The following is a 25,982-nucleotide window of genomic DNA, read 5'->3' on the forward strand; positions in this document are numbered from 1 at the left end:
AAGCGGTCTTCGACTTTCTGCAGATTTGTTTTAGTTTCTATAAACTTCAATAGATATTCATTTGAAAAGCGGATAAATATAAATTGTAGCTTTTATTAGATTTGCACAGCGAAGAACGATGTCGTTGAGGTGGTCAGAAAACATGGTACCGAAATATTGTCCATTTTCGCATAGTTTATTCATGTACTGAGCGGGAACGAATTTGTTTGTATTTCAGGCAAATAGCCTTTTTCTTCGCAATGTTACTTCAATATTCTGAGACTCGTTCAACTGCTAAGGTAAAAGAAGCACAATTGTGAGGGGACCATTTCACCGCGCGATCCACTCGTAGCAAAAGAAAAACTGAGCAGAGCAAACAAAAATTCTGATCTAATAAAATAAGCTTAAAAGACTTCTTCCACAAAGCCGCATTCTCTGCAGGCACTCAAATGCATAATGAATCTGTGGTAGATATGATCGACATGCGTACGAGAAGACGCCGATATTACAGAAATACTTGCATTATGGAGGTAAGGCATAAACATAATGGATGAATCGACCGGGTTGTCAGTTCCTTGGAAGATCACCACTTGGCAGTTCTCGGTAAACTGGCAGTTTTCCCGGATCTCGCATTTTCCTTCAACACTAAATAAAATTTTGTTTGAGCACGAGTTCAAAGTCACCTGAAACAGTGCAACAGAAAAAGGCAAGTAGTAAAAAGAAAACACATTCTGAAAGTTTGCATATATTGTCCATAGATATATATATTGAAAGTATGCATTTTGTCCTTTTGCCATGTTGAATGCAAGCGTCGGAATGATTGCTTGAACTGTATGTTTCTATGAATGGACTTGTATGTTCCCACCCTGCTAAAATCTTGTAAAAGCTCGGAGTGTCTATAAATAAATGACTGAATAAATAAATAAATAAAAATATATCTAAGCAATGTGAGCCTGCCTTTGTCCCCTAAACTTCACTCTGAGACAGAACAAAACACCTCAAATCCGCTTATGAGTCGTGCTTGTGTAAAATAGAGAGAATGTGATAGCAGCGCGCTTTCACCAGAACAATGTGAAAGCCAAGTTTTCAGCAAGCCACTCGACAGAAGTAAGCGCAAGCCGCAGTCTCAAGTTCGAGATCCAAATAGTTTTGCTTCAGAGGTAAAATTCGTAAAATTGGGTTTTGCTGGCTTATTACTATACGAACATAAAACAGTAAGCAGCCCAAAAACGGGACTCCCCAAAAAAACTTATGACGCAGTAGCCATTTTCACTTAAGAACACACTGCAAAGAAAAAACAACAATGACGTCAGTCTGGACCAGTTTGAGCGCACGCGGTACAGAAAAGGTTGTGGAGGGTGAGTAATCTTGTGAATTTGCGAGTTTTTTGTCAGAGGGTTGAATATGCATATTTCCACGCAGTAGGGACGGTGACTCACACAGCGGCCAATCTCTGGGCCGCTATTTTGTAGCGATGCCTTATGCCTTATCCTATGCTATTATCATCCACCACACACGGCCGCCTGATCCCGTCGATAATGTTGGCAGGCCGTCGCTCTGACCACTGGCCAAGCGAGAAAAGCCTGAAAAGGCATAGAATCGGAAAAGGCATTGCTACGAAATACCGGCCCTGAATGACGAAACTAACTTTTATTGGGCGAACTTCTGCCCACAAGAACAGGCCACACTCAAAGCACAGTAATAGCGGCGAACACGGCCGGCGATCCTAGAAATCTGATCTGCCGGTCAAACGCGTCGGCTTTTATACATGAACCATCGAAGGTTCCAGAGTAATCACTGGCGCCCGCGTGTCTTCCAGAAAGTTCTACACAATTCTCGTCGCACATGTAATCAGATTACACAAACTTCGGTAACAACATACAGCAGATAAAACCATCGATAACATTCGAGCAACCTCCGATACTTTCGGGCTCGCCCCGTGCTGAGCAATAACATTTGTTAAGATGGCGAAAAGCGGTCACCTGAAACAAATAAACAAGTTCACTAGTCAATGCGCTCTCTCAAGAAGCACTTCATTAACAGGAGATCGAAAAACAAAGGATACCTATTAAACAAAAGTAAGAAAATAAAAACAAACGTCGTAAGTAAAAAAGTCCCCCCCCAAAAAAAAAAACAAAATAAAGCCCGAAACTCAGCTATGTAAATTCCCAAGGTCCGTTAGCGCTGGTGGAACGGCCTAATTCGCACAATGTGGACCATTTGAGGTCGTGAGCGGCGCCCCTGTGAATTCGCAATTTCGTCTTGCACGACCTCACAGTCGAGTGCGCCTATGCGTTGGACGATCGTTTACGGTCCGAAACAGCGGCGTAAAAGCTTCTCGCTAAGTTCTCGTCGGCGTATTGGGGTCCAAACCCAAACACGGTCACCGGGCTAGTACTCGACGTAGCGCCGTCAAAGGTTGCATTGTCGGCTGTCGGTCCTCTGCTGATTCTTGATCCACAGGTGAGCGAGCCGTCGAGCTTCTTCGGTGTGCTGGAGTTAGGTGGCGACGTCAAGAATCTCTTCGTCGGTGACATGCGGCAGCATGGTGTCGAGAGTCATCATCGGGTTCCTGCCGTAAGCCAGCTTGAACGGAGGAATCTGTGTTGTTCCTTGCACCGCCGTGTTGTAAGTAAACGTTACGTATGGCAGAACGGCATCCTAGGTCTTGTGTTCGACGTCGACGTACATTGCTAGCAGTTCGGCGAGGGTCTTATTCAGGTGGTCCGCAAGATCATTCTTCTGAGGTCGGTAGGCAGTTGGTGGCCTGTCTGGCCATACTGCAGAAAGGCTCGGGTAAGCGCCGCTGTAAATGCCGTTCCTCTGCCGATGATGATGACTCCTAGAGCGCCATGTCGCAGCAGGATGTTCTCAACGAAGAATTTTGCCATTTCGGCTGCGCTACCTTTCCGCAGAGCTTTCGTTTCAGCGAAGCGGGTCAGGTAGTCCGTCGCCTCGACGATCCGCTTATTTCCGGATATTGACTTTGGAAAGGGTCCTAACAATGACTTGATGGCCTCTAGTACTGTCGCAAGCCGCCTCAGGTGATCGTCAAAATTAGCGGCGAAGACGACAACGTCGTCCAAGTAAACAAGACAGGTCTGCCACCTCAATCCTGCTAAAACCGGGTCCAGCAACGCGTTGGCATGTCGCAGGTGCCGAGCAGAGCCCAAATGCTATAACCTTAAACTCAAAGAGGCCGTCTTGTGTGATGAAGGCGGTCTTTTTGCGATCTCTCTTGCCGACTTCTATTTGCTAGTAGCCAGACTTGTGATCCATCGCAGGAAAGTATTTAGCGTTGCAGAGTCGAGGCAGTGCGTGTCATATGTAAGAGCCATGCAGCGAAAGAAGAAAGGAAGAGGACCATGCCTGCGGATCCGTCCGAACGGCACGAGCTCTCGAGGCCCCCGACCCGAGCTGTGATCGGGAGAGACGCGGCACTGGGCTCGCCTTATCGACGTGGCTCTAGGCCAATAACGTTGGAGCATCAGCAACGCACTGGCGACGGGAGCCATGGAGGTTTGGTCAAGCCCATGTCGCTGGCGATCAAGAGTGTGGCCGTCGACCTTGGCGACGTTCGAGCGAGGCTCCTTGCACCTGCTGCAGCCTCTCACTGCAGTGCCGGGTACTCAAGGAAGGATCCCCTTTCAGAGGCGGACCAGCATGTACGATATTCCCCGGGGCGTCTAGCCAGCACTTCGCGTAGCGGCCGAACCCAGCGCTGGGCCTAGCCAGCGAGGCTGTTGTGCCACGTCATCAAAAGATGGACAGGTGGACTGGCCGGCATCAAGGCAGCGTTGCCTACCGCGTCGGCGATGAGGCAGATCTGACAGGCATCGGACTCAGAGGATACAGGCGACGAGAAGAAGCTGCAAGGACGCTCCTTCATCGAAGGAGCGTTCTTGCGCAGCCATAGGTTAGGGTTGCCTGACTTTCGCCAAGGAACCGCTAAGGACGAACGTAGGCGAGGATAAGGACATATTTAAGCTATAAAAGTGTGGAGTTTTATTTTTTGCCAATTGAGTTTTGAGTTTTGCATTTTGAGTTTTGCATATTGAGTTTGGATAAATGAATATCTGTTTGCTCTGTTGCCCTGCGACTTCCTGCCCCATCTATCCTAACATCCGCATGGCCCCGAGATCAGGGACCCGCGACACACCAAACCGTTCGCGACACAAAATGGCGAGTCTGCCAAAATAGAATCCGTACCACAATACGTCCTCGGACAGTATCCGTCCCAGGATATTTCCAGGATTCTATTTCGGCCCTATCACTGATCTCGATGGTTTATAGATGGATAGGGAACGTTTGGCGGCGATAGTTAAAGATTTAAACCTGTCAAAGGACGACACGATGAATTTCTTCGTGTGTGCTCAACAAGAAAAAGAGAAACAACATGAACGAACGTGCGAAGAGCACAGAAGGGAAAAAGAAATTTTAGAATCGAAGATAAAGCTAGCAGTGATGGGCGCGGGCTCTCGTGATGGCACGAGTACTTCCGGGTCGGCGTCATCCGGCTCACCTTCTACCAGGCCAAGACAGATTTGCCCTGGAAAATTGATGGTACATTTCGATGAACGAAGGGATGACTTGAATGCGTATTTGCATCGGTTTGAAAGAATAGCAATCGGGCAAGGCTGGGACAAGAGCGAGGGGGCTAACGCTTTGAGTCTGTGTTTAGTGGGCGAGGCTCTGAGTGTCTTTGGGCGTATGCCAGCACAGGAGTCATTAGACTATGACAACGTGAAAAAAACCTTTATTGCAAAAATTCAGGTTGACCGCACAAGGGTTCCGAGCGAAGTTTAGGTCATGTAAGCCGGAAGATTCAGAAACAGGCAAGCAGTTCGCATGTCGTCGAACAAATTATTTTGGCAGGTGGATAGAGCTTTCCGAGATGGACAAAACGTACGAAGGAGTTCGCGATAAAGTCGTGGGTGAACAATTTCTTGCCAGGTGTAGCAGCAGTTTGGTAATATTTCTTAAGAAAGAAAACTATAAATTGTGGAGCAGATGGCAGAGCAAACAGATCAGTTCGTAGAGGCACAGGTATTGAGAAATTTGTGAAAGGGTGACAATGATACGCACACGACAGCAGTAGGAGAGACGAAGAACCAGGGGCAATGTAGTAGACAAAGGGGACCCCGGAGATATTTTCTGTGTAACCGGTTAGGTCATGCAGCAGGCCCTACCGAGTGTTAGGTAATCGTCACGATACACTGGTGGTTTGCCAGGGAAAAGACGGGGAATGCAGGAGATGGAAATTCAAGACGATGAGCCAAACGTGAACAAGGTGAATGCAGAAGCCAACGTTTCGACAAGTGGTCTTGTCTATGCTAAATGAAAGGTTATGCTAAATGCTTATGCTAAATGAAAGGGAACAACGCTGACGAATGCACGACTAGGTTCATGCAGAAGACTGAATGTATCACAAGGTCAAGAAGGGATGTACAGATAGAGCAGGACATGCTTGTAGTGGAAGGCGAGGTACAAGGACCCAAGGCTACGGTCATGAGAGACACGGGAGCCAATGCCATTTTAGTTCGAAGGAGTCTGGTGCCCCGAGAAAACATGACCGGCTACCTTAAACTAGTAATCTTGATAGATAAGTCCGTTAAATATCTGGCAGAGGCACGGATTCAAATATCGACACCCGTTTTTACAGGACTAGTCACAGCTAGATGTGTGGAGGACCCCTTTTATGATTTCATCGGGGGAAATGTACCTCGGCTTCGGAAGGCTGACGACCTAGACCCAAGTTAGAAGAGAAAAGGGAAGGATGTGGAAGAGAAAGAACGCTCAGAAGCGCAAAAAGGGGAGATGCAAGAGACAGATGTTGCGGCGGCAGTACAAACGCGAGCAAGCAATATTGGTACCGAACCTCTGACAGCTTTGCAGGTATCCGCCATTAAGGGACTAAATGCGACCGCTGCAGAATTTAACGAATTACAGAACAAGAACGACTCAATACGAAAGTCTGAACTAAAGATAGGGGAACAAGTGCGAAGGAAAAGGAGTAGGACAGTGGTGAAGTTTATAAAGAAGAATAACCTATTGTACCGGAAGTGTGTGTTTAGCTCAGGTAGGGAAGTACTACAGTTGATTGTCCCGAAGGAACTCAGGGATACAGTACTGAAGATAGGGCACGATAGTGCAATGGCAGGTCATCAAGGAATAAAGAACACGTTAGAAAGGATCACAGAAGAGTTCTTTTGGATCTGGGTGCAGAGTGATGTGAAATGGTATGTGAAATTATGTGACCGGTATGCCAAAAGATGGTGGCTAAGGGACGTGTAGGAAAGGTTCCTCAAGGAAAGATGGCCATTGTTGAGCTGCCATTTCTTAGAGTGGCGATAGATATTGTAGGGCCTATTAGCCCCATATCTGGAAAAGGGAATAGGTATGTGCTAACGCTAGTGGACGTAGCTACCAGGTACCCTGATGCTGTAGCATTGAAAACGGTAGATACCATTATGGTGGCCGAAGCATTGTTGGCATGGCATGCCCAGGGAAGTTTTGAGTGACAGAGGCTCGAATATCACATCGGAGGATATGAAGGAGGTAAACAGACTGTTGTTCATAGATCTCAAGCTAACCACTCTATACCACCCGATGGCTAACGGTTGGGTAGAGAGATTTAATGGAACGTTAAAAACAATGATAAGGAGGATGTATCAGGAAAGACCAAAAGGCTGGGATAGGTATCTGACACCACTCTTGCTCGCTTACCGGGAAGTGCCACAGGTCAGCTTAGGATTTTCCCCATTGGAGATGCTTTATGGGAGAGCAGTTAGAGGACCAATAACCATCATGAAAGTGCAGCTGTGGCGTAAAGGAAGAATATCCGCCTCGCGTGCAAGAGGACCGTGGTTCGAATACCGGTGCTGCGCAATTTTCCACCGGACTAAAAAAAACCGCGTGTTGACAAAACTTCTTAAGCAGGCCTGGAGTGCGGCCTGATCTCGGTGAGCAGAACCGGTAACGCACTCCAACACCAGAGAAAGATTGGCCAACCGGGTGCAGTACTTGGCCACAATTTCCTATATGAATACAACAATCAAGCCCCGGCTCTCAGTCTCCAGCAGCTGTGAAGCAACTGACCATGGTGGTGGTCAGACCTGTGACGCAGCAGGGGATGCTAAGAATACCTGGGTCCGAACAGGCAGCCGTTGGAATCTGAAACTGGCAACGTTTAACGCTAGAACGTTATCTAGTGACGCGAGTGTAGCAGTGCTATTGCAGGAATTAAAGGGCAGTAAATGGGTATAACAGGGCTTAGGGAAGTTAGGAGGACAAAATATGCAGTACTAAAACGCGAGCACGTCCTGTGCTACCGGGGCTTAGCGGAGAGACGAGAACTAGGAGTCGGATTCCTGATTAGTAAGGATGTAGCTGGTAACATGCAGAAATTCTATAGCATTAACTCGAGGGTGGTAAGCCTTGTTGTCAAACTTCTTACGATGTACAAATAGAAGGTCGTACAGGTATACGGCCCTACATCAAGTCGTGATCACCAGAAAGTCGAAAGCTTCTATGAAGACGTGGAATCAGCGATGGCTAAAGTCAAAAGAAAATACACTATACTGATTGACGACTTCAATGCCAGTGTAGGCAAGAAGCAGGCTGTAGACAAGTCAGTGGGGGAGTGTGACAGAGTTGGAACTTTATTTAGGTCCTGAGGGGAAATCAATCCGGCGGCTCGACTCAGGTCGGGGCGGTAGACAGAGTCCTTCGGCGACGGCCCGGGCCCTCTGGACAGCATTGAGCTGATCGAGCGATGAGCTCTGTGCTTCTGAGCGCTGAGTCCCAGGAAGACTGGTCGGAAAAGTGCGTGCTCACGTTGGCAAGGCACAGCCAGAGCATGTGTTCGAAGTTGTGGTATTCGTGGCCGTAGTGTGGGCGTTCTGTAGGAAGGTCAGGATTGATCCTACTTAGTGTTGTTGGTGTGATGTATGTCCTAGTCGGCAACTGTCTGTAAGTGACGGCCTGTGCTTTTTTAACTTTGGGTGAGGAGGAGGAAAAATTCTTCGTGACAACTTATGATTTGAAGTGATTTCGGGGCATTATACGAGCGGGTCTTTGCTGTCTAGGTCCCTCCAGGCTGGGTTGAAGCGAGAGGGCGAACCACAGCCGCGGAATGTGAGCTCTCGTGCCAGTTGGTGTGCCCGCTCGTTAGGATTACAGTCAGGACGTCCGGAAATGTTGCCCTAGTGGGCCGGGAACTATGTGATGTGTGGGTACGTGAGGTTGTCTCCTCCCATTTCTTGGAAGAAGATGGTGTTGATAACCGTAGCTGCTTTCCTAGAGACGAGGGCCGACGAGATGGTTCGAATAGCTGTTCTTGAGTCCGAGTAAATGACTGACGCTCCTTTGCAACTTCGAAGAGCCACCGCGATGGCCATTTCTTCTGCTTCGTGAGTGAAGTTGGTAACTGCCGTGGCTGCGTTGAACAGTGAGCCATGGGCGTCCACGACAGCGACCGCGTAGGCGCCTCAATTCCAATATCTGGCCGCGTCAACGAAGACGACTTGCGATTCGCTATGTTTGACGTTGTCAAAGATTGCCTTCGCTCTCGCTTTCCTCCGCCCTTCGTTGTGGGTGGGGCGTATGTTTCGTGGGATGGGATCAACGGCTATTGATCTCTTGGCGTTTTTGCTTAGTCGCGACTTCTCTGGTGGCATGAAGAGGGGCTGTACGCCTGCTTCTAGTAAGATCTCGATGCTCGCCCTTGAGAGTGAGAGCCGACTAAATTGGGAGTTTCGCTGTGCCTCAAAGGGTTCGGTTGCCGTGTTGTGTAGCCCCAATTGGAGGAGTCGTTCCGCGCTAGTGTTTCTAGAAAGGCGTAGGACCTTTTTCAATCCTGTTCTGATTAGTGCATCAATTGTATGCAGCTCCGTCTTCGTCCAGTTGAGGAATGGGGCGGCGTAGGTTACGTGGCTGATGCGGAAGGCGTGAAATGCTTTTATGAGGTGGTCCTCTTTCAGTCAGTCCCTTTTGCTGGTGACTCGCGATATGACCCTGGTGAAGTTGAGGTTCCTCTTTGTGATGCGCTTTAGTGCCTCCGCGTTGTCATTGCTGTAAGCCCCAATGTGGGAATATGGCATAGGCTCTAGGAATAGCAGGGGAGAGTTATTAGTAGAATTTGCAGAACAAAATAATACGCGGATAATGAATACCTGCTTCAGCAAGCGGGATAAACAAATGGGGACGTGGAGGAGCCCGAATGGCGGGACTAGAAATGTCTAGTCCCGCCTGACGAGAAAACTAGACTAGAATGGCGGGACTTTATACTCTGCGCGGACCCTGGTATCATAAAGGATGTGGACCTGCTCGGAAATGTGCGCTGAAGTGACGATAGGATGGTACAAACTCGGATTAGCCTAGGCTTGAGGCGGGAACGGAAGAAACTGGTACATAAGAAGCCGATCAATGAGTTAGCGGTAAGAGGAATACCGACAAGCTACAGAACCGGTATTCGGCAATAACTCAGGAAGAGGACCTTAATGTTAATGCAATGAACGACAATCTTATGGGCAACATTAAGGAGTATGCAATACAAGTCGGTGGTAACTCCGTTAGACAGGATACCAGTAAGCTATCGCAGGAGACGAAAGATCTGATCAAGAAACGCCAATGTATGAAAGCCTCTAACCCTACAGGTAGCATAGAACTGGCAGAAACTTCCATGCTCATCAGCAAGCGTAAGACAGCCGACATAAGGAAGTATAATATGGATAGAATTAAACATGCTCTCAGGAACGGAGTAAGCCTAAAAACAGTGAAGAACAAACGAGGAATAGACAAGAATCAGATGTATGCGTTAAGAGGCAAAGCCGGCAATATCATTTCTAATATGGATGAGATAGTTCAAGTGGCTGAGGAGTTCTATATAGATTTATACAGTACCAGTGGCACCCACGACGATAATGGAAGAGAGAATAGTCTATAGGAATTTGAAATCCCTCAAGCAACGCCGGAAGAAGTAAAGAAAGTCTTGGGAGCTATGCAAAGGGGGAAGGCAGCTGGGGAGGATCAGGTAACAGCAGATTTGTTGAAGGATGGTGGACAGATTGTTCTAGAAAAACTGGCCACCCTCGTTACGTAATGCCTCATGACCTCGAGTGTACCGGAACCTTGGAAGAACGCTAACATAATCCTAATCCATAAGAAAGGGGATGCTAAAGTGTTGAAAAATTATAGACCGATCAGCTTACAGTCCGTTGCCTACAAAGTAATTACTAAGGTAATCGCAAATAGAATCAGCAACACCTTAGACTTCTGTCAACCAAAGGACCAGGCAGGATTCTGTAAAGGCTACTCAACAATGGATCATATTCAGACTATCAATCAGGTGATGGAGAAATGTGAGGAATATAACCAACCTTTATATATAGCTTTCATTGATTACGAGAACGCGTTTGATTGTGTCGAAACCTCAGCAGTCTTGGAGGCATTACGGAATCAGTGTGTAGACGAGCCGTATGTAAAAATACTGAAAGACATTTATAGCGGTTCCACAGCTACCGTAGTCCTCCATAAAAAAAGCAACCAAATTCCAATAAAGAAAGGCGGCAGGCAAGGAGACACGATCTCTCGAATGTTATTCACAAAGTGTTTACAGGAGGTATTCAGAGACCTGGACTGGGAAGAATTGGGGATAAGAGTCAATGGTGAATTCCTTAGTACCTTGCGATTCACTGATGATAGTGCCTTGCTTAGTAACTCAGGGGACCAATTGCAACGCATGCTCACTGACCTGGAGGGGCAAAGCAGAAGAGTGCGTCGAAAAATTAATCTGCAGAAAACTAAAGTAATGTTTAACAGTCTCGGAAGAGAACAGCAGTTAACTATAGGTAGCGAGGCATTGGAACTGGTAAGGGAATATATCTACTTAGGGCAGGTAGTGACCGCGGATCCGGATCTTGAGACTGAAATAATCTGAAGAATTAGAATGGGCTGGGGCGCGTTTGGCAGGCATTCTTAGATCATGAACAGCAGGTTGCCATTATTCCTCAAGAGAAAAGTGTATAACAGCTGTGGCTTACCAGTACTCACGTACGAGGCAGAAACCTGGAGCCTTACGAAAGGGTTCTACTTAAATTGAGGACGATGGAATGAGCTATGGAAAGAAGAATGATGGGAATGATGGGTGTAATGTTAAGGGATAATAAAAGAGCAGATTGGGCGCGGGAGCAAACGCGAGGTAATGAAATCTTAGTTGAAATCAAGAAAATACGTGCATGGGCAGGACATGTAATGAAGAGGGAAGATAACCGATGGTCATTACGGGTTACGGACTGGATGGTAAGGGAAGGGAAGCGTAGCAGGGGGCGGCAGAAAGTTAGGTAGGCGGATGAGATTAGGGAGTTTGCAGGGGCAACATGGCCACTTTAGTACATGACCGGGATAGTTCGAGAAGTTTGGGAGAGGCCTTTGCTTTGCATTGGGCATAAGCAGGCTGCTGATGATGATGATGAACCATACTAAAAGAGTTCTGGTGCAGGAAGGAATTGGACAATGAGCAAAAAACCACATACACGTATGTACTAGAACTCCGAAACCGATTAGAGTCAATGTTCGAAATGGCTTTCGAGAAGGTGGCACAGGCGAGACAGATACAGAAGGCATATTATGAACGCAAAGCAACGCACCGAAATTTGGAACCGGGAGGCGAGGTGTAGGTACTTTTGCGCACGTATAATAATAAGATGCTTGTGCAATGGAAGGGACCTTTTACAGTTACCCAAAAGAAAAATGAGTTGGACTATGAAGTCTCAGTTCAGGACTACAAGAAGGCCTTCCACATCAACACGATGAATAAGTATGAAGAGAGAAAGGAGATAGAAAAGCGGAAGAACGAGACAAAGACTAGAGTTTGCATGGCGATCGCAGAAGATGAAGACCACGGGATAGTGCACAGTTATATAGATAGGAAGGCCATGCGGTAGAGAGAGTTAGGGTGAACCAATCCCTAGGGGCAACACAAGTAGAGAAGTTGATGGGGTTGATTCACAAGTTTGAGCAAGTGTCTTCAGATCGTCCCGGACAGATAGAAGTAGTGCGGTGCGAGCTACAGTGTTCGACAGCAGAACCAGTGCATGTAAAGCAGTATCCACTACCCCTGGCAAGGCTAGAAGTGATTGAAAGTGAATTAGACGAGATGTTGAGGCAACGAATCATAGAAAGAGCTAATTCTCCTTATAACGTGCCATTAGCGGTGGTTAAGAAAGCCGACGGTTGAAGTAAAGTATGGGTTGACTTCAGACGTTTGAACAATGTATTGAAACCAGATGCAGAGCCAATCCCCAGGATAGACGTGGTGGTAGCAAGAGTGGCAAATGAGAGATACTTCTCAAAACTGGATTTGTCTAAAGGATACTGGCAGATTCCTATGGAAGAAGCGTCTAAAGAGAAGAGAACCTTCTCATACTCAAAAGCACGTTTCAATTTAAGTATATGTCTTTCGGTCCAAAGACAGCGGCAGCAGTGTTCACTAGATTGATGAGATGGGTACCACATGTTGTGGCGCGCGTTGAACACTATATTGACGACATACTGGTTGCCACTGATACGTGGGATGAGCACCTTAAGGCCCTAGAAAAGCTACTAATCAGAGTAAAAGACGAAGGGTTTACGATAAAACGAACCAAATTAAAGCTAGGGTACAACATCGTGGAATTTTCGGGGCACAAATTGGGAATGGGACAAGTTGAGCCCAATGAGGATAACCTGGACAAGATACAAGTGGTGGACAGGCCTAAGACAAAGAAACAAGTGCAATCGTTATTCGGGCGCACATGATTCTATAAAGAAATTATCCCAAATTACGTTGAAGATGCTGGATCGTTGATAGAGTTGACGAAAAAGGGGGCAAACAGCATATTGTAGTGGGTGAGCGTCCACAAAGAGCCTTTGAAATGCTAAATAAAAGCTTAGCAAATCCGCCGGTGCTGTTAGCACCAGACATACAGGAGTTTGTGCTACGTACAGATGCCTCCAATAAGGCATTAGGAGCAGTACTCCTGAAAGAGAAAGACGAGACACTCGATCCGGTATTATTTGCTAGCAGGCGATTTAACAATGAAGATCTGAATTACTACCGTAGAGAAGCAATGTCTCACCCTTGTACGGTCAATAAAGAAATTCGACATCTGTTTATTTGGCAAACAATTTAGGGTGCAAACGGACCACAAGCCCTTGGAGTTTTTGAGCAAAGCCAAGCTAACTAATGACAGAATAATAAGATGGAGAGTCACTTTGCAAGAATACTGTTTCCATAATATTAGGCACATTTTAGGACAGCGGAATCTGGGGGCGCATTTCACGAGCAGCGCGTTGGAGTGATGAAATGTCAAGACTGTAACGTGGACGAATAAGTGTACACATGTAAAGGGGTGGGAACAATGAACTCGAAACGTTGTGAACTGTGCATGTTGTGAATTGTGCGTGACGGTGTGATGATGTGTAGTGCGCCACGACGACGCAAGAAAAAGCACCTGAGTCACAGCGGGAGAGTCAAATTCGCCACAGAGGAGACCGACGGAAGGCAGTGGAGCCAAGGAGGTTCATCAAGCCCGTGCCGCTTACGATCCAGGGTGTGGCCGTCAACATCGGCGACGTTCGAGCGAGGATCCTTGGACCTGCTGCAGCCCCTCACGGCGGTGCCGGGCACTCCAAGAAGGATTCCCTTTCAGAGGCGGACCAGTGCGTACGATAGTCCCCAGAGCGCCTCGTCGGCACTGGAAGAAGTGGCGGTGGAAACCGGCGTTAGGCCTAGCCAGCGAGGCCGGAGTGCTACGTCACCGACGGAGTTCGGGACATTGTCATCAAAAGACGGACAGGTGGAATGGCCGACATCGAGGCAGCGATGTCTACCGCGTCGGCGATGAGGAAGATTCCACAGGCAGGATGAGGAAGATCTGACAGGCATCGGACTCGGAGGATACAGGCGACTAGAGGCTGCAAGGACGCTCCTTTATGTTCGTGGCCAGCCATAGGCGAGGGTTGCCTGAATTTAGCCTAGGAACCACTAAGGACGAACGTAGGCGAGGAAAATCACATATTTAGGCTACGCAAGTGTGGAGTTTCATTTTTTGCCAATTGAGCTTTGAATTTTTCATTTTGAGTTTGGTTAAATTAAAATCTGTTTGCGGTGTTGCCTTGCGTCTCCCGAATCCATCGCTCCTAACATCCGCACAGCCACGAGATCAGTGACACGCGACACACCGAAGTGTTCGCTACAGTCCGTCGTCTGTCCGTAGGAGGGGGTATATGTCCCTCTTCGTGATCTTGCTCAGTCGACGATAATGGATGCAGAAACGTAGGGTCCCGTCCTTTTGGTTCAACAAGACTACAAGAGATCCGCACAGACTTTTAGATGGCTGGATGATGTCGTCACGCAGCATTTCGTCAACTTGTTGCCTTATAGCTTCACGCTCTCGCGTAGAAATTCGGTAAAGGCTCTGGCCGAGTGCAGGGCACTCTTCGATTATTATGCAATTATTTGCAGCTGGTGCTTGTCGAATCCTCGATGACGTCGAAAAGCGGTCTTGGTGTCGCCGGAGAAGACTTCTGAGCTGTTGCTGCTTACTCACGGGGAGACATGGCATCATGTCGAAGTCTGGTTCAGGGACTGCGGTCGTCGGAGTAGATGAAGCAGGGTCCCGAGAGGACAGACGTACTGCTGGTTTCTACAGTTTCCGTTTATGCGATTGTCGTGCCCTTGTTGACGTTCTTCAACTCTTGGCTGAAGTTGGTCTGCATCACTTTCGCCTTTCCTCCATGCCGTCGAACGATGCAAATTTCACGATCGAGCCGCAGACGTTGATCACCCTTGATAACGCCTTCTACGTCGGCGGGTATTCTGGGCGCCGAAGCAAATGAGAATGCTGGAGCGAGGTTGGTTGTTCCCTTGATCTTTGAGCATACTCAAGGCGTGATGACTACGACAGCTCTCCAGCAGTATCGCCTGATCTTCCGACAGCGTTATCGACTTCGACTTCAGGTCGATGACTTCGCCCTGTGGGTTCAGGAAGTCAATCCAAGCTGGATCTTAAAGTGTTGTCATCGTCGGTGGAGGATCTTCGGCATTCTGATGTACTGCAAACGTACCTCCATCAGTTGCTGCGTTTAGTTTTCTGGATATGGACTTGCGGACCAGCCCCGGGCTGGGCTAGTGTGTGGTCGGCGCTGTGGTGAGAGGTAGTGGCCTGGTAACGGCGAACGGGACGGTCGTTGAGAACTCCACTGAGTGGCGGCGAGGTACTCGGCGATGTCACGAGCGCGCTCGCCAAGCTATGGACATGGCGCGTTGACGGCGAAGCCTCGCAGTTCCATGTAGCAGTATGGACATTGGCCGTAGACATTCTCCGCAATGGTAGAGAGCGGAAACGATCGGTGGCGTGCCTAATGTCTGTCTGCGTCGTGACGTTTAGCTGGCCGACATGTGGGCGGATTGGCCGCGGATTGGCGACGCAATCGCGGCGTCAAGGGGCCCTGACGCGGGCGCGGATGAAGAATCTGGTGGAGGGCTACGGCGGCATATATTGTCGCTTCCGGCTGGAGCTGTGGCAATGGTGGTTGCAATTCAGTAACCCCAAGCGATCGCGCAACCTCTTTATGTCAGCGATTGAGGCCACTTGAGGCTGAGACCTTGGAAAGGGCCTCCGCAGTTCTTCGCGAACAACAGCTCTGATAGTCTCTCCCTAGTCGTCGCTGCTGAGTACTTGAGCGTCGAGGTAGTTTCGTCAGTTATATTGAATTTTCCGCCTATCAAGCGTCTTCCCAATGGTTGTGCTTGGGGCAAAATTCAACAACAATCTTATCGGTGGGTTGTGTATCAATCCGGCAAAGAGCTCTTGCTAGACACCCCTGATGAAGACGCGACCTTTTTTTCACTTCTGACAATTCTGGATCAGCTTGCTGGAAGAGACGGGCCATCTCCTCTCTGAAGATTGTGATGGCCTGATAAAGCACTTGCATTTGCGTTTCTAGGAGAGCTTGAGCTCGCTCTTTGTGTACGACGTTTGTGAATGCCCGCAGGAAGACGCCCCGGAAAAGGTCTTACGTATTTAATGTGGCTTTTCGGTTCTGGAGACTCGTGCTGGCGACGTCTTGCAATGCGAACAAAAGATGCCGCAGCTTGACGTCATGGTTCCAGCTGTTAAATGCAGCGACCCCCTCGTACATCTCCAGCCAGCTTTCCCGGTCCTAGAATGTAGAACCGCGGAACGCCGGTGGCCCCCTGGGCTTCAGCAGCACGATCGGTGTAACCGAAACTGTGGCTGTTGTTATAGCTGATGTTCTGGCCGTGCACGTCCTGGTCTTCTCAGGCAAAATTTAAGGTTGTAGGGGCAGCCCTTGGAGCCTGCGGCTAGCTGGCTCGTCCTTGATGACGCTCGTGTTGTCTTTGTTGCTCGGCCTCGGCTCACGGCTTTGGGGGGGCGTTCGGTACATTAACGCGCTAGCATCTCCACCAGATGTCACGTAGTAGTGCTGATGAGTATTACAGCGGCCATTCTATGAATGAAAAACAACTTCTATAGCGCGAACTTTGCTTACAAAAAGAGGCTACACTGAAAGCACAGCGATAGCGGTGAACTTTGTCAGCGATCGTCGAAAGATGATCCACGGGTCATGCGTATTGGCTTTTATGCATAAGCCATTGAGCTTCCAGAGTAATGGCTGGCTTCCGCATGTCTTCCAGAAAGTTCCACACAATTACTATCACACATGCAATCAGATTACACACGATTCGGTGAGAGGACACAGCAGATAAAACCATCGATAACATTCGAGAAACTTCCGATACGTGCGCGTTCGCCCGGCGCTGAGTGATAACATTTGTTAGACGATGACAAGGGGTCACCCTAAAAAGATAAACAAGTACAAGTGTAAATATCATACATTTCACCACAGTACAATGAAGTTCGAATGCACACTTGCTTTCAGGGCAATGAAAACCATGTAGAACCTTCCGTACCTTTAATTTCTTGGTTATAGCATTTGCATTATATTTCTATACCTCAATGTAGGAAGCCAGAAAGTTTGATTACATTGTCAAACTACCATGGTATTAATATAGCTGCTTTTGCTCATCTCCTTCAGCTGTGGCCTGAGGCATTTGTTTTACAGCAAAGCTCTTAGCCTCTAGATGGTCGGGATTTTCGTGTCCGTCAGAAAAAGAAAACAGAAAAAAAGGGCATGTCTGCTTTGGAATCAGGCATACAACATACAGCTCAGTATTCATTTCAATAAAGAAAACCACAAAACAAGCGTCAAAACTGCACGATGGATGATAAGGCGCCTGTGGACAATGCGAGGCACGTTCCTTTTTCCGCGTGAATTTCACAGTAAAGATTACGGTTGCATAAGCTGCACTTGGGGAAAGGGGCAACAGCACTATACGGATCAGTGAGGGACGTCACAATACTTCCCATATAAAAGGGAGACCTGCCTAGGAACTCATTCAGTTCTTTGCCAGACCGCTATATGTGGACCACGCTAAGACTCCCGAAGAGCAGCGTGAATGAGCATCGGGGAATGTAAAATCGTAATGCCCAATAACGGTGTCATGCAAAGTCTAAGCAGAAGAATAACACTTTTCAAATCCCGATCCAGGGCATTTGAATGGTTTTTTAACAGCTTCGCTCGCCATTCATTTTCGCAGGGTCAGTATGGCGAGTCAAGTTACAATCTATTCAGATAATGGCTCATTAGATTGGTGTGACATCTACAATAAAAAACTTTCTATAATGGTAAAGGAAAAAAGGCAACCTTTTTACCACTGCCTACCATGAAAACTAACTTCGCTTACAAGCATTGTTACAAATGAACTATGCTGAAAGGATCATGGTGCTTGTTCGAGATCTTCAGGCAGTATTTTCCCTAGCTGATATCGGCATCCCATAAAGCAGGTCTCGGTGCAGTGTTCTTAATATAAGCACGGACAACAATGATCACTGCTTTTAACATTGAACATAACTAAACAATTTTGGGATTCACATGGACCTCACAGTTTCGTTTTCGTTTGCATTGTAAGCAAATGACTACCTTTTTTACCTTAATACAAAATAGACAACAACCATCGATTAGTGACGACGAATGCAGTGGTTGACTTATAATGAAGCACATTAGCACCACTATGAAGGAGGAAAACTTGCAGTACAAAACGTTCAAAATACCCATTTGATTTAACATGACAATTACAAGCGCTAGAGAGAGACGCTTGCTTGTTTTTGTTCTTTCTTGATATATTTAGGATAATAGGCAAATCGAGCTTCCACAAGGACCATATCTCCGTGCTTCACTAGCACGTCTATAGCGCACGTGCATATTGACCCCGAGAACGACCTATAGGGGTGCTGCGAGCGCCGCTCGCGTGACGTCAGGGCACGGACTCCTCCCCTGTCGTTTGCTGCAGTTCTGGCGGCGTCCAGGCGCCTTCTGCAGTGTTTCCGTTTGTTCACTCTCGTTTCCTGTGCTTTTATAGTTAAGACGGTCGTCTCGAATATTTTGTCGTGACGCATTTATTTGCGAAAATTTATTAAAAGGGTCCACTTCCTAGATGACAATTCATTTCTCAAAGGTAACGTTACAGTACCAGCTGTAGGAGCCGAGACCAGCCCACTGCGGCTTTTTTTGCGCGGACACACATTTTCTGGCCGTAGCTCACGTTAATAATCAAAGCATAAATGCATAACATAGCAGATGAGAATCCAGTTAGGATATCATACCAGCCTTGATGCAACAAGCGTCTCAGAAACTCTGGCGATATATGACTTCTACAATATTTACTTTGATTTTAGCCCGCTAAAAGATGTTTGCTCACTACGAATAGTTCAAGGTATAATATCGAATATCTGAATTTACTCACAGTAGCGCTCCGCAGCAACACGACGACTTATCACATTGTGGTTGTTCTTTTTTATTAAGTACAAGAGCCACGTTGCTATTTAGGTTCTACCGTCACCACTTCTTTAACTCGTTTTCAAAATTAGTCCTTTCTTCACCGGTTAATATTAGGCGGCGCTAATTTTATGTAAAGCAAATTGAGGCTTACAGCTATTTGCAACATACATAAAAAAACATACCAATATTTACTCCCTTTTCTGTGCTACACGTTCAACTGACTTTTGTAATTTACTGGTTCTTGTTGCTTGAGGAACCGACCTGACGCATCTGTCTAACAAACTGACACAAGCTGTTCGGTCTAAATTTGATTCAAATATGCCTTTTACACCGCATGGCCGCAGCCAGAAAGAAGTGGAAGCCTCATTTATTAGTAGTAAAGGGAAAATATTGAACATATAGTGATTCCGAGGTGGTCAAAAATCAAGAGAATTCATGTGAGGCTTTTCTTATGAGGCGGAAACGCGAGCTCCTTTTTGATGTATTCACGTAGCGAATAGTTCTCAGTTTGTATAATCAAATAACGAAGGTTCTAGACGTAGTGAGGCACAATGTGTTTGAGTTTTGCTACACTAGGCAGCCTATGCTGCGCTGTAGTGCCTCGAGCATAGTTTAGGCACTGCAATTGGCACTATAAAATACTGCACCAGGGTTTCGATTCGAAGTTGTAGGGAAATTATGGGTTTCGCGAAAAATGCGTGCATCACCATAACGACAGTAGGTTGCTTGCGTCGCTTGAGATGTATGTCATATTGTCGATAAAGGCTACTGAGGGCAACTATGAAGGCCACTATGATACGGTATACTTAGAGCCAGTTGATTAGCTCTTGATGTTAATTGCGAACCTGTTCTTTCAGGTGATCGCTGTTATAATATTCGTGAAGCAATTAGATGACCTACCGTCGTGTTAACCACCATGAGCTATGCGTTTTCTGGGTGCCTGTTTCAGGGGCTGGTGAAAGTATAGTAGAAAACTTTTTCGTGCAAAACGCGCCTAGCTCTTCCTTTGACGCATTAAGAAAGCGGCCTTAGTTAACTAGAAGAACTCGCAATGGTAATAAGAATCACGGCGAAAGCTTCGCTACGCAGTGCCCTATTGCGGATTAATGGCGACGCCAAATAAGATTTTTCTTCCATTCCATGTAAAAATGCAATGTCCCTCATAGCTAATTACTAAGGGGGTGTTAAGTGTTTAGCTGAGCATCATACAGAACTTCGCGTGTTGAATTCGCAGATATTATTTTTACGCAAAATTTATGGACAGACACAGCGTATATATGCATTGCAAAACTAGTAAACCCCTTCAACGCTACATAGCTTGCGTTGTCTAAGCCCGAAATTTTCTCGAATCACATGGCGTTGAACAAGAAATTGCGGTTCAGACATGGCAGCACAAAGAAGCCGACAAATCCTTCGATAAGTATGGCACATGCCCCCAATACACCAAGCAAGCACGAAGGGAACGAGCACACACGACAGCCGAGCGAGCTAAAGCGAGCGGCGTCCTGGCCGTGACGTCCCTCGCCAGAGGGCGCCACATCAACTTATCGCGGTAATAGACGGGAAAGTCGAAATGATGTCAGCAGGTATTATAGTTTAGAGTGGCAAGCAATGGCGCCTGCGACATTTAACCACACGCTCCAGAGAAGAATCAATGCCTTATTTTGGGCTTTTTTGTCGCCTCAATAAACAGTTTGAAATTACATTTTTTGGAAGGACATATCCCGCTTTCACAAATTTGGCGAATGAAGTGCTAAAAATGTCTCAACTTCAAAAGTAAGTTCCTCTGGGACCCAGTCTTAAAAACCGTGTCAGATTAGACGCCCAGTATTGCACTATTCACTAGTGCACAGATCAGCTGCAGGACGAAAAAGGACACGCTGCCTGCATACCAGCACATGCAGCCTACTATGATAGCTAATGCACAGCATTCGAGTCCACATAATTTTTTTAAATTCAGCAATACTAGGATTCGAAATCACCACTTTAAGCAAACAAGCTGAGTATAGTCCTCAACTTAACGTAATATCATACCTAATAGCCGGAAGACGACCACTCCGCACAGCACAAGCAGAAATTCCTATAATGCAGCAGTTAAACACATAACATCTAATAATTGGTTAGGTACGCGCATGCACTAGGCCTATCACCAAATCTGGCTGTTTCAGCATAACAATTCTTACATGAGCCCCACCAGAACCTGCGGACAACTTGAGCGCATATTGTGTGAACTTCTGGAAGCAGTTTTCATGGTGTTGTTTACATTTCATGCATAATGAAAACTGCTACGCTTTTTCTGACCAGAGTTAAAGCTTATGCCACCACTAGCAAATTTATAGCATTATTGAAATGCACGCAGTCACGTAAAAAAAACAGAATTTTTTTTTGCGAGGGGAGTGGGGTGCTTGTGTTTCAACGTAAAACCACAAAAGGACCACACTAATCCCGGACGCTGGTTAGGCTGCTACTACCCATGTCCATAGCTAGTTCTCTCGTCTGTGCCAATCGACATGGATATATCTTTTTGTTCAGCAGAGCAACAATATATAAACAAAGCCTACATGAATGCTCAATGTAGTGTTTTCTCGTAGAAGCGCCGATGCCAGCTCTGACACGCCGCTCTTTCGAAAGTCCCATACCTTCTGTTTGTTTGGAAAAAAGGGTAACGCAATCCACCTGAGGAAATCAATATTTTAATATCAGGATGCGTGCCAATCGACACATCCAACTAGTTACCTCTTAGAGAACTGTCGGTTAGTGTGGCTTGCGGGCATGGCAAGAGCATGTATTGTAACAGGGTGTCGCATCGGCGTTCCAGATTTTATGTGTGGTCACCGTAGAGACAAGAAGTAAATGCTTGCATAAAATCTTCGACACGAAAGTAGAACTTCAGAGCCATTACTCTTTGTAAGCACTGTCTATTCTTGAGACCACTTGCCCTGTTCGCAGCAATGGACTTGACCAGTGCGCTAGGTTCAACCATCGGCAGAAGTGAACAGTACAGCTCTAACCATGCCTATTCTGCCGACAACGGCTGATAGCACTCTCTCGTACTGTCCTTTGTGTAAAATCGCGCATTAAGAAGATCGTATACTCTTTGTCCGTCGCATTGTCTTTCTTGCCTTCTATCTCAGCTAAAGTACTGCCATAAAGCATGGACCATTATTGCCAACGTGCCCATTTACGATTCTTCTTGACGTGCATTGGGGCCTCATAGACTTGATACTGTCGGGAACAGAGAGGTTGCAGTGGAGCGCCAGGACCAGAGGACGAGCGTCGCAAACTCTTAAAACGGACTAGAGCGTGCTGCACTTGTGCCGCGAGCACGCTCTGCCCAACTTCATTTTCGCCATCTTTTGCAGTGCCGCGCTTTAGCGTCCGCATGTATTGACATCGGTGGGCCCTACTCGTCGACGAAGTGGAGAAGGTGCTGTCTTGGTTCCATGCAGTTCCGCGGATACGCTGCCGACATCCCCGGGTAGTTTCGTGGAAGGCGTCACGAGGTAGGCCGGTTTGATGCTGTCTAATGAGATCACCTCGTCGCGACCATACGATAGTACTCTTGAAGAGCTGATTGATGAGCTAGTTGGTTTTCCATAACTGTACAGGTAACTTAGAGGAATAAAAACCACAGATACAAGAAAGGTGGACAAAAGAAGCGCTACTGAGAACTGTTTATTCGAAGGAGATAGATGTACATATATATCCTCTGGTCACACATGCACAACCGAGCAATAAAATCGGGTACATGTACATTAAAGGCGGTTGCGCAAGAAGTCCAATTTAGCATCGAGTATTGAGATATAAGGCTTACTTATACGCCGATCTCTGTTCTTCTGGATAAAGCAGGTCTTCAGTGGAAGTCTAGAAAAAGCCCCACCACTCTTGCCCAGAATAGTAGTCTTAGAAAATCGAGCATCACGCCCCCACGCGTTAACACGAATCACCATTTGTGCGCCCTCATCCTCCTTTTTGTTTATTTCATGCGCATGTTTTCTTAAATGGTCGTTCACGCAGTGCTTGGTTTGACCGATGTACAGCTGACCACATCGGTGCAAGGAGATGGAATACACAGCCCTACTGGAGCCCTTAACAAAGCGCTTCACTGCGGCAGCCCCTCCTGCTCTCACAGCAAACGAGAGCATAACTTCGAAAGCTTGCTGGCCCACCCACAAAAACCCCACGTGAAGCTTACTGTGAAGTGCTCTAGAGAGGTTGTTTATGTCATCCGTTGCACTATTGTGGGCAGCTGTACATCGGACAAACCAAGAGTTGCGTGAACGACCGTGCAAAGAAACATGCGCAAAAAATAAGCAAAAAGAAAGCTAAGAGCGCACATATGGTGGCTCATATTACCGTGTGTGGGTGTGGCGCTTGATTTTGTGAGGCAACCTTACTGCGCCAGAGGGGTAACACCTCTTTTAGACTTGCACTCGAGGCCTTCCTTATCAACAACAGAGATCAGTGTATAAGTGAGCCTACTATGTATTTACTTAACGCTGAATGTGATTTCTTACGCAACCGCCTTTGATGCACATGTGCCCGCTTTGATTGCTTGGTATGCGCATGCGTAACAATAGGATATATGTGCAATTCTGTACTTCCGTTAAACAGCTGTCAGTAGCGCTTGTCTTTGTACACATTTCTTGAATCTGTTGTTTTTTTTGCATTAATTTACGTGTTCAGCAATATGATGGTGGCAGACTTCGGTGTCTTGCGGAGGACAAGGTACGGCCCATCGTAGGAGGGCATAAGAGGTGCCTTTACAGCATTTCGTCTGAAAAACGAGGGTCGAAGACGCAAGGTCCGTATGCACAGAGATGCTGTGGTCCGTAGATACAGGTCGTACGGGACGCAGCTGCTTAATGCAGTCCTGTAGGAATTAAAGGTACTGCAGCGGCTGGGAAGAGGGGTCCAAAGGAACGAACAAGTTTCTCGGAAGATACAGAGGTTTACCATAGACGATTTCGGCCGGAGAGCATCCAATTAAGGTCGCGACGAAGGACAGGGCGTAGGCCGAGAAGCGCCATATGAAGGTAGGCTGACCCAGCACTCCAGATCTAGGCGCGCAGTGAGGGCAGCCTTGATCTAACGGTGGCGTCGTTCAACCAGTAGTACGGCAGTGTGCAGCATGCAGTAGTACGGCAGTGTTTAGCGCCAAGGACGCGGTGAAGAGAACTGAAGACGCTATAGTCAAATTACCGGCCGCGATAAGTGGTCACGATGCTGGGGCAGCCCAACAGGGAAACCAATGCTGAAAGAAGGCTTGGCCACTGTTTCCGCAGTGATAATCGGAATGGGCACGGCTTCGGGCCAACGGTTGAAGCGCTCAATCATTGTTAAAATGTACCTGCAGTCATGACAGGGAGGAATGGTCCTGGCAAATGAAGATGGGCGTAGTCAAAACAACAGCCAGGTGGCAAAAAAAAATTTGTGGGAGTCTTCATGTGGTGGGGGGGGGGTGGGGTTCACTTTGGCTGTCTGGCACGCGAGGCACGAACGTGCCCACTGGCCAACATCGTCGTTAGTGCTTGGTCAGACGTAGCGCTTTCTAACGAGGCGCTACGTGGCAGTTATGGCGAAAGGATTAGAACACCGCACGTCGGAAGGTAGCCGGAATGAAGGGTGAGCTGCAGCCGCTGACACATCACACCAGAGTGAGCCAGGTACGAACCGGTGATGAACGAGTTGCAGACAGAGAGAACAGAGATGATCACGCAGCGCTTGCAGGTCAGGGTCGTCCATGTGGGCCAGAGCTAGACGTTTCCAGTCCATAGTTGATGCAGAAGTGCCGAGGGAGGTGATGCGGGAGAGAGCATCATCTGCTTAATTTTCGCTGCCTTTGATGGGCCGGATCCCCATAGTGAACTCAGATATATAGGTGAACTCACGAAGTCCACGTGCGACGTACTTGGAAGAGTTTGTACGGAAAACACAAACCACAGGTTTATGACCCGTTGGAACATGAAATGGTTGACGCTTCTAGAATGCTGGAAGTGCCGGATGGTGGAGTAGATAGTGAGCAGCTCAGTTGACGCCACTCGGAGTCAATTTGCTGCTGGAGAAAAGCACCAATGCCCACACTGGCAGCTTCCACCATGATGCGAGTAGCCACATTAGTTCTCGGGTGGATGAGAAGCCCCGAATCGGCGACGGCTTGTTTAGCAGCCCCGTAAACAGCTTCACATTCTGGAGACGAGGAAATCGCGGACGAGTAGCCCTTAGTCGTGCGAAGACGGTCAGTCAATGGGAGCAACAGCTCAGCTCAGTCCGGAATAAAACGCCGGGATAAATTCAGCAGGCCCAGGAACTCACGCAGATAACCTAGGGCAGTGGGCGTCGGGAAGTCTTGCATGTCCTGGCCGTGGGAAGGCAACGAACAAATTCCGAGAGCCGAGACGGGGTGACCCAGGAACACAAGCTCGGAAGACGTGAAGACGCATTTCTGGGGGTTGACAACCAACGCAAATGATTGAAGGCGTTGAAAAAGCTACCGGAGGTGAAGTTCTTGATTTTGTGGATTAGCACTCACGATGAGGATGTCGTCGGCCTACGCAAATACAGCCAGGAGTCCATGCGCTACCTCAGCAATGAGTCTGCGACGTTTGAGCAACGTTGCCTAGCCCGAATGGCATGCGCACATGCTCAAACAGGACGAAGGGTGTAGAAATGGCTCTTTTCGAAATATCGGCAGGCTTAATGGGGATTCGGTGACGGGCCTTCACAAGGTCCACTTTACTAAATATTTTCCATCCTTAGAAGTGGCCTGTGAAATCTTGGATGTGTGGAAGGCGATAGCTACCGTGGACCGGTGAACATTGAGCGCCCCGTAGTCGCCAAACGGATGCCAGCCACCTGGTTCTTTCTTGGGCACCAGGTAGAACGGGAGGCCTAACTACTGGACGAGAGCGAATAATACTCATCAGGAGCATGTGCTCGAATTCCCGTTTAGCAATGACCAGGCGCTCACCGAAGACGCAGTGCAGACGAGCTGCGACGGTTGGACCACCCATGACAATCTGGAGGGTTACGCTCTTGAGTGGCTGATTTCATGTGCAGGGCCTCGTCACCTCAGGAAAGTCATCGAGGATGCCAGT

Source organism: Dermacentor variabilis, chromosome 9, assembly GCF_050947875.1.
Source record: "Dermacentor variabilis isolate Ectoservices chromosome 9, ASM5094787v1, whole genome shotgun sequence".
NCBI lineage: Eukaryota > Metazoa > Arthropoda > Arachnida > Ixodida > Ixodidae > Dermacentor > Dermacentor variabilis.